The sequence below is a fragment of the Centrocercus urophasianus genome, unplaced genomic scaffold (genome assembly GCF_019232065.1).
Source record: "Centrocercus urophasianus isolate 14NV4802_14NV808 unplaced genomic scaffold, USGS_Curo_1.0 seq_11, whole genome shotgun sequence".
NCBI lineage: Eukaryota > Metazoa > Chordata > Aves > Galliformes > Phasianidae > Centrocercus > Centrocercus urophasianus.
Genome location: NW_024884253.1, coordinates 59,828,100 through 59,838,838, shown reverse-complemented (window position 1 = coordinate 59,838,838; position 10,739 = coordinate 59,828,100).

The following is a 10,739-nucleotide window of genomic DNA, read 5'->3' as shown; positions in this document are numbered from 1 at the left end:
AGAAAAGAAAAGAAAAGAAAAGAAAAGAAAAGAAAAGAAAAGAAAAGAAAAGAAAAGAAAAGAAAAGAAAAGAAAAGAAAAGAAAAGAAAAGAAAGAAAGAAAAGAAAAGAGAAAAGAAGAAAAAAAGAAGCTTTACTCTTCTTTTATAATTGCCAGTCTGAAATTCATACACTTTAAGATCAGATCAAAACACAGCTGAGTAAAATTATCCAGTGAGAATGGTCCAAGCTTCAAACAAGGTGCATTATGGGAGAAGGAAAGGGGAAATGGGAAAATGAGTCAAGTCTTCCTGCACAAGCACAGCAATTTAGAACCATGAAAGTAAACTTCAAGAAGAAAATATTCTCCAAATTCAAATTCTGTATTAAAATTGACTGGATGGGAGAAAAAATATGGATTTGATCTGCCTAGTGGTGCCTAACATCCTCATCTTACCTGCTGCCAAGAACAGCTATTTGCACAAGTTTTGCATTGCAGAATTGTCTACCTGCTAGTTTAGCAGACATATCTTAGAGGCTCATCTGAGCACCATGTTGCTGAGGTACTACATTTTATTTTCCTTGTGTTAAAAGATGACCTTTCAGGCATCACACTAAGAGAGCTAATTCTTCATTTTTAATTTCTTTTCTTTTGCCATGAGTTCTTTTTTTTCTTCTCTCAAGCTTTTGTAAGCAGGAGGTATACCACCTTTAACAGCTGCCTTTAGCAGTGCAGTACATTCAGAGATTTATTATGATGGTTCATCACGATGATAAATTCTGTAAAATTATTTTGCTTTTGAGTGTATACAGTGTTTTGCTTTTCTGCCCATGACTTCCCTGAGGTCCTTCCCTCTGCTATCGCCTGTCCAGCAATCAGTATGCTGCGGCAGCGTGGAAAAAGGAAAAGCTATGTTACCGCCTGAACAGCCAAAGCCCTCACATGAATAAGGCACTTAAGATGAAGACTGTATAATTAAGTGCAGGCGTGCACTCAGGCCTCCCATCGCACCGAGACAGTTATTAAGGGGAGCGAAAGCTGCGATCATTACCCAGTAAAGAGTACGATGATTGGCTGCTCAGTGTCAGGCCTCCGGTGGCCAGCTTTGTCACACACGCGGAAAGGAGAGTTCACTTTCTGTCAAAACTGGCTTTGCCAAATGTTATCATTTTAAATGCCGTGAAAGAGAGGGAGCTGGGCCTAGGGGTATACACAGCCCCATATGCTGGTGACAGTGATACAAGTGTAATTCTAGACTATTAGAGTGACACATAAGATCATTTCTGCCCCAGAACATGAGACAGCTGAGGGGATTATGCAGGACAGGCTGTCACGCAATAAAATTTTCAGAAATCTGTTAACCCCAGCTCAGACCCAGTGAATATTTTATTGCTTAACACTGAGAAAAAGTATATTTATTAGCTATAGAAAGATATAGCCTAGAGGCTGGGCAGATGAAAGGTTACTGGAAAACGAACTCACTCGATATCCTACTGCAAAGAGTAGCAGCTTGATTGTGGAACTGAAGAGAAGAAAAAATACCCTCGCTGATCCACATTTGCATCAGAGATGGAAATCAGAGTTAAAGCACTCAGCACTGCAATTAAAAAGAATTCTATATGCTCTCACTGTAAAGAATGGTCTCTACAGGACATGGAGAATATCATATGCAAACTGATGTTCAAAATTTCTTGAAGCCGATTAGGCTCAGGAATGCCTAGGCAAGATAGCATTCCCTAGGAAATGTGCATAAATTGGGGACTTAAAGCATATTGCTTTCTGTTTGCCGAACTATATTCTTCCAGAAGAAAAAACTGACTTTTTTTTTTTTTTCCAGAGATCTAGTAATATTTCATTATAGAGAAATAACAGCATTTTCTGTCTTACAAAGAGTGCATGTTTGCCAAACCCTGATTAAAATTCATAGAAAGCAACACAAAGAATACACAAGGAGCCTGGCTATCAGGTTATTATCCAACCACTATATAATTTTTGTATTATCCATCCTCTATCTACACAAGGATATAAACATGCATGCGAACAATTAAATCTGCCACATAAAGCTCTTTGTTTCATTCAATATATAAGAACTTTTCACTGAAATGAGATATGTGAGGTTTGCAGTCAACAATTAAATGTTCTTTCTTAGAACATGCATGGCACAGCAATTGTTAGAAAATTTCTTAATTAAGAGGGTGAAATATATAGGAAATAATTATAATGATGAAGTATTAGTACATCTAATGGTTCCTTCTTGAAGGAAAAAAAAAAGTAACACTAGGCTTCCATACAAGATTTCAGAAATCATTCAAGAAAAGATATTGCTACATGTATTATTAATATTCGTATTAAAAGCATTCCAAAGTTAGTCTACACAGTTTAATTTAGGTGCCTACGATTACAAGAGACAGCATTTGTCCAACAATGTCACAAAGGTCAGCAGAAAAAAAATAACATGATATGCTTTTTGAAAACTCCCAGCATCTGAATGCTGTGTCCAGGGTGTAAGAGGAGCCCATGGGGGTGCACTTGGAGAACAAAAGCAACCCTTCTGCTAATTGACTGAAAAATTAGCCAGGTCCCCCTGTGGGAAGCACACAAGACAGCAGCAGATGGAGATAGCTTGGACACTGCAGCAAAAAAAGCTCCTCAAAACCTGCTGTGAATCTGCCTGCAATTATGGGTCACAACACTTTTCTTGTTTAACAGAACACAGGCAAGACAAACAGTGTATGTAAAAGCTGGAAAGGTCATAAACTGACTGTAAATCTATTATTTTAGGCAAGGAACCACCAAAGTTCCTAAAATGCTCTAAGTTTTCAGTTACTTAACAAAGTAACTTAAATAGCTCCTTGTCCCTAGTGTTGTGAAAAACAGTTTTGTGAATAATCTGAAGTAATGTTTCATGTCTTACTTACTCTTTGTCCCTTGTTTTGTTGTTTTTTTTTTTTTACAGGACAACATATATCATCACCAGAGTTATGGAAAATATACTTTTAATTCTGGTTTCATTGGTAGAGAGGTGGCCGAAAGATAGACTGTTAGAAAATGTTAGAAAAGGTTTCTTGTCAGCTTATTGGAAACAGATGTATGAATGTTTAATTTTGATACCCAAGCCCTTTATCATTGTCATTTCAATCCTACCTCCAGTGTGGTTTCTTTTATTTCAAAAATTATCTAATATAAGTTCTGTGATTAGTCTCTAGATAACAATAAATAAATATAAGAATGAAAAATTCTGTTTATTACTGTCACGTTTAAAACCGATTAAACTATTAATTGGATCTAAAATACTGAAACTTTTATTTTAATTGAAATTCTAAGAACAGTTTCTAAAGTCATTGAAATAGGTTACATTTATTTTTACAGTTTCATTTAAAGTGATTTTATTTTCTTGAAGCATTTTAAAGATCAGGTCATCTATCTGTTTCTTATTTCATAAAGAGTATCATTATTATGCTCCAAAAAGACAACATTATGGATGATAGAAGATAGTAAGGGATAAACCATCCATAAAATTTAAACAGGAAGACATTCATAGTCAATCATTATGAATAATCGATGCAAAATAAATGCAATAATGAACATGATAATGAATAAGCCAGTGTAAACATCTGGCTTAAAGTACATGGCAAAATGCTTTATTTTGTTTCATATTGTTTTCCTTCACAGGGAATAGGAAGTATCCTTCAACTTCCTTATATGATATTTTTATCCCAGTTAATATGCAATTTCATTACCAACCTCTATTTTTTTATTCCCATTTTATTCCAAGATAAACTTTGGGTAATATATTGTTCATGTTTAAAAATAATTATTATAGACTATGAGTGAAACCTTTCTGTCCACTGTATTATTGGTTCCACTCAGGTTTAGCTCCAAACTTCTTTATTCAGCCTTGAAGACCAAAATCTGAGGATATGACCTGCATAATTGTTGTTCCACTTTACACAGAAGTCATTTCTGTTGGTGACTTGTGTGGATAAACACAGGAACACACACACAAATATAGGGCTAAACCTTCACTGGGCTTAGCAAAACAGCCTTTATCTGCAAGTAGTTTTCCTTCCTGGTTTTACACATGGGTTACTTCTCTAGGGTGTTGTAACATATATTACTTTATCTACATAATAATAGATATTTTCCATTTCACAGGTTTTTTTAGCACCTCTTCAATACACACTATGCTTTTTTACACTTTTTGCCTGAGTTTTCATTCTGCTTGTACTGAAGTGATTGCTACTCTACACCATATCTCATGTGCAAGTATTTTATTTTGTATTATTAAGTAGCAAAAAAAAATATTTAACCAGTGCCCTATAAATTCTGAAAAAAGAAAAACTACACACTCTCCTATCTATATTCTGTCTCTGTACCTATATGATGAATAGAATATTTTTGCATGACTTTTGAAAATATTGTTATGTGTTTGAAAATAAAAGGCTGATAAAGCTAAGAAATGATGTCCCATCTTAAGATGGAAAATAAAAAGAACTTGTGAAATAACTAGAAGACTGATCTACTTTGAGGGGTATCTCCAGTCTTCGCTTTCTCTTGTGTAAAGATTTCAGTTTCTAGATACTCTGCTGAGAAGTTAATGAGCATTCTGTGTAAATATCTGTAAGGCAGAAACTATACTGCTTAACTTTTATCATACAGTTTGTTTCTGTGAGGTGAGACCTCATTCCAGACTTCCAGTATTTGAGAGGATCTTATAAACAGAATGGAGACTGACTTTTTATATGATCTGATAGTGATAGGACAAAAGGGGGTGGGTTTAAACTAAAAGAAGGTAAAATTATACTCTTTGTTAGGTGGAAATCCTTTACTCTAAGAGTGGTGAGGCATTGGTACAAGATGCCCAGAGAAGCTGTGTTGCCCCATCCCTGGAGATACAGAGGGGCTGGACCTAGACAGTCTTTAAGGTATCTTCCAACCTAAGCCATTCTATGATTCTTTTGCGAATGGGATGTAACGTTGCTATATACAGAACAAGTGATGAAGTTGTAAAATGAATATGGAATCACTCTTCAACATGCTAACTACAGGCTTCTCTTTCAAAACAAGAACATTTCCCTTTTGTTTTTCCATCTATAAAGGATGTACTGGCTGAGTGGAATCAGTGATACAATGAGAAAGTGCTTGAAAGAGAAGTAATGATCAGTGTATGGACAGCAAAGCATAAGGAATCATTGTAGTGCAATGCCTGCACTGCCATGAAGAGGAGTCACTGCTGTGTTGTGCTGATTATGCAGCCAAAAGCAGTAATGGATAGCCAAATTGTTACTACATCAAACTATACAGTTGTTTTGGTTCTGATATTTTCTTGCTATTCTACATCTGTCTCAAGCTTTACCATCCAACTTCTGTGGTAGAAACAGTTGCTTGCCATGCTCTCAGTGCAACCACTCATTTGGCATGAATGAATCTAACTCCTGTTCTTGTGTTATGTGGTGCTCTCCAACCACTACTATAAAGCACAGCTACCAGGTAGGGTAGGACAGAACATGGTGCTTTACAATTGCTGATACAGACCTGACTTTGATCTGTCACACAATATCGAACGCACTTTGCTGTGGAAGATAACTGGACTGTTTCATTGCGTCATTCCTTCCACACTTTGTTGTGGAGACTGTTTTTGCTGGGATGTAAAGATAATGGCATGCTGTAGCTGTACCATTTGTCATCTACTACATGTACATGAATGAAATGTACATCATCACCAAAGAATGACACGGACATGAAATATCATGAATGAAATAGATCAAGTTCTTTCATCTAGAAGATACATTCTCCCCCATGAATAAGTAGCATGAGATATAAAGAAAAATTCTTTGAAAAAGATATAAACCTAGACAATCTTTCATCTTTAATGTCCTGCTTTTCCAACCTCAAGCAGACTTGTTTAAAATAAATAACAAGGTGAATTCTGGATACTGGTATCATGAGATAGTAACAGTTTCCTTAAGGCTGCAAAATATTTTGCAATCACCTATTTCTGAGTTTCTGACTTCACATACCAATCTTTTTCTCAGAACTTTCTGTCCTGCTAAAAGCTTCTGATATACCAGTTAACTCTTGCCTTATCAACAACTGAGAAAAGTCTCTGTAGAAGACTAATGATTGACATCAGTGAAGGCAGAAAAGATGAAATCAAGCTGAAGACTCTGTTTATAATGCAGAATGTTTTAGTCTTTACTCAAGGGTTTTGTCTCCTATGTGCTCACCAGTTGAACAGAAGTGTTGTTCCCTGATGAAAAAGACAAGTCTACCATCAAAACAGCAAGAAGCTTATGAATTAACATCCTAAAGATTTTCAAGGACAGTTCCTTGCAATGAAAGACATGTCGGAGGTAGGAAACTCCTGTCCAGTTCTGAAGAGCTGTAAAGTCTGTGTGAATCAAGAGGGATGATGTTGCCAGGCAGCCTTCTAGGAAGCACGTCATCCTTTCCTCTTCTTTTACCATTACCTTTCCCCAACAGCTTCTTAGCTTCATGACTGTAATACCAGGTTCTGAATGTGGCATTACAGTATTCTCTGTATTGGTAATCAATTTGCTATAACAGCACCACTCAGCACACACTGATTAGAAAGGTTAGTCTGATTAAACGTCACACCAAAACCTAAGTGTTAAGTATTCACTCTCAGAGAATGTCTGTCAAGGTTTGTCTGAAAGGTAAATTAAATTCATAAGTGCTCCTATTTGACACTCTTTCTGAAAGCATCCTAAGACTTTTTGGACTACCGTCTGTTAAAATAACTACGTTGGGAATAAATAAAACATATTTTATAACTATTTTTAAAGAAGGATATTTCTTCAGGCTCCTTATCATCTCTAATTCTTAAGTAAAAAAAAAACAAACAAAACACCTGTCAGATAATAACTGGCATGTGAAGACAATTTGCAATTGGACTGACTTGTCAGGATTTAAATACATCTTCAAGAAAACTGATCTTTGTCTGTGGATTCTTACCGTGGTTCCATAATGTCAGTACTACAAAGTCTTTTTATGAGCCTTAGTTTCACCAGGAGCAATAGAGTATTTACATCCCCATGTAGTTTTGCACTGTCCTGCTCATACATATAGCACAACTGTAAAATTTTGGACTATGGGTTTGAATTCTAACAGTATTAAATAAAGTACTAATAACGGCCAGGGATCACATCAGAAACAGTTAAATCCTCCTTTTTCAGATATGTACATACCATTTGGAATCATAGAATCATCATAAATGCTGGAATAGACCACTAAGATCATCTTGTCTAACCACTGACCCATCCCCGCCATGACCACTATACCATGTCCCTTAGTCTCACATCTACATGTTTCTTGAACACCTCCAGAAGTAGTGACTCCACCACCATGGCAGTTCATTGCTTAAAAAAAAAAAAAAAAAAAAAAAAACAGTCATACCACTCATTTTCGCAAAGAAGCTCAGTAACACTCAGTAACTCATGCAGGCATCAGTCATTGAGTCCCAAACAAAACAGGCAATACAGGGAATTCTGATCATACAGTGATTAACAGATATAAGAAATCTGTGAATTAGAGAAAAAAAAAAAATTAAAAAGCCAAAGGGAAAAAGAAATCCTCAAATTATGAAAATCAAGAAAGTAAAAACTCAGTTACTGCAATGACATCATAAGTCATAACTCTTATCAAACATCTTCAAAGATTTTAGTTGGTTATACTAAATGCTGTGTTGTATGTGCTAGTAGAGCATACTTTCTCAAAAAAAACCTGCTAACATAACCAATTGAGAAACCAACTGTGTGCATACTTGCATGTTCTTATCGGCATTTTGGTCCCTACTCCCCAAACCAGCCATTTAGAGGTCTACCCATTTCTAATGCACAAAATAATGTTAAAATATAATGAAGAGTTCCATCTTTATCTTTCTCTTGTACTTATTGTAGCAAATGTGGCATATAACATCAATCTCAAACTCCTGTACTTTCAAAATAAAAGGGTACGATTTAAGTCTAAAGTGAAAGCCTTAGCTGATGCTCTTATTTTATGTTACTTTCCTTCCTTTATCAATCCTATGGATTGACTACACAGGGTTTGGGACATACATACATACATGTTCAGTGTATAAATAAATACCAAAATTTCCATTGCAATGTCAAGTAAATAAACGAAAATGTACAAAGCCCAAAGTTATTAAAATGTAATACAACTCTATTGCATAAGTGTGATATAACGTAACTCTGCATTTCTGACTGTCTAGTAGTTTCTCTCAGTAAGGCCAGGCTACATATTAGCCACATACTAATGTAGAGAAGGAAAAAAGCACCATATTTTTATGTTTTGAGCACTCTAATTCTCTGCGAACTAAGTTATCTGGCAGAAAACTGTACTAATTAGGAGCACCTGTAAGATTTCATAAGTCAAGCTATTTTGCTAAGCTATCTTTATATGTATATGTAAATGTATAAGTATGTATATACATATATATATATATGTCATAGAGCTAGCATAAGTTTGAACTTTCTCTGAGAATCAGATCTGTCACTCATATAAATTGCCCAGGCTCTGCTCACTGGAGACAGAAAACTTCAGCCCATGCAGTCTCAGCACACGTCCCTGCTCAATAACTTAGTCTGTGCTGACAGACCGCAAGCAATTCCAAAAAATATTGGGCTTGGGTTACCACCAGTCCACTGCAGCAGAAGACATTTCTGAAAATCTTGTGACCTTTACTGAAATAGTTGTATATAATTTTTGAAAGAATCACTAGCATATTTTCTGTACCCAAGCCTAGGTTTTTCTAACTATAGTACAAATAATATGAGGTCACGTACTAGCATGTCACCATAGTTTATCATATACTTTAATATGAAGACTAGAGGTACAGACTGGGGAACTATGCTATGGAAAGAATGTAGAACCCAATAATTAACAAACTGAGCAGCAGTCCCCAGTAACAGATTCACGGAAAGGGCCAGCTATGGTGAATTCAAGTTGTAGATATCAGGGAATATTGCACGGAAGTAGAGGCGTCTATTTTGTTATTTTTATTCCCTATTGCATATTGCATACTTACACACTGAAAAGAGAACTACTCTTTCCATCTTTAACATAATTCAGTCATTGTGCCAGTGACAGAAAAGGTAGTAGGTACAAACTGGAACACAAGAAGTTGCATCTGAATATGTGGAAAGCATTTTTTACTGTGATCACGATGGAGCACTAGCACAGGTTGGCCAGAGAGGTTGGGATGTCTCCATTCTTGCAAACGTTCACCAGATGTTTGGACATTGTGCTGGACAGCATGGTCTAGGTGAGCTTGCAGGAGCAGGAAAGCTGAAAAAGATGACCTCCATAGGTCCCTTATAATTTCTGCCTTACTGTGATTCTGTGACTGCTTGTCAAAGAAACAAGAGCTACACAGAAACAACAGAAGATCTTTCAGCAGGTGACCTGGAAAACTCACCCAAAAACTATTTGTGACATGGCTTGATTAGACCATACTATCTTCATGAAGAAGTAGTATTTTCAAGGGCTTAGTTGGTACAAAAAGAATCAGTTGCTGGAAGCTGAAATCAAGCAAATTCTCTGTGTGTGTGTGTGACAATTATTCTTGTCATTTGTGAATTAAGAAAATGTAAATATCAAAAATGCTTACCTCTTAAACAACTTGTAGATTCAGGCATCTCCAGGAGTCTGATAGGTCTAGATGATCTAAAATTCCATTCCGTGAATCTGTATCAATATGGTATCTTTCAGTAGCAGAAGATATAGTCAACTACATATTGAACGGCGCAGGATGGACACGGAGAGCAGAAAAGGTATTTTAGCGAAACTGGAAAATAAACTAAAAGTGATCTTTTGGTTGTTGTTTCTGTTGTTATTGAACTTAGTTTTCTCATACTGTGCATGACCATAGGGCAGAAGCCAGAAAGTTCAAGGTTTGTCTTTCAAATTCCTTTCCTCTTAAAAAGGTTCAGCACTGGGCGTTCATAAAGAAGATTCTGAAGCTAATCTTCAAAATCCCTTGCTTAGTCATCAAAAAGGACAATGTTTGCTACACTGCAGAGGACAAAGCCCTTCCTTCTGAAGTAAGGACAGCTGCATCTCATATGTGAGACAAGAATACGCTCCTGTTGAAAATATAGATTACAAAATGGTGTTAGGATAAGTAACAGTAGTATCCAGGAGTTAAGGGAAACACTCCTTTTTCAGTTCTGGCATTACAGAAGAAATAGACATGAACAGTTCAATTCTGATTCTGCTCATATTATTTGAATTAAAAGGTGCATGATGTAAAGTTAATAAGATCAATGTTTTATATTAACTTGTAAAGAATACAAAAAACTCTTCCTTATGCTCCTAATTTTCAGTGAAACTAAATTGTATATTTACATACAAATATGCATCTTCTTGCATCTCCTCTCCAGCTCTACCATCCCTTCCCCCCCCAGTCCCCAACCCCCCCCCCCCCCCCCCCAGATTTGATAGGAACAGCTTCCTTCCTAAAAAATCATAGCTTTTTCAAAGATCAACCAATGTTGTGCTAGCTATGCAGGGTGATAAGAAATGATGCTTTGTTTTTAAAAGGTAAAAATGTAATTGGGTCATTTTTCCAGCCTTCCTGATTCAGAGTAAACAACATGGAAGGTACATTATTATCACTGCTAAATAGCTGGAAATTTAGTAGAGCATGTGATGAACAGACTGACAGGAGCAAGAACTCTTTAACCCTCTTCCTATGTTCTACTTTTATCTGTTTATATTATATATTTATATGTAGATT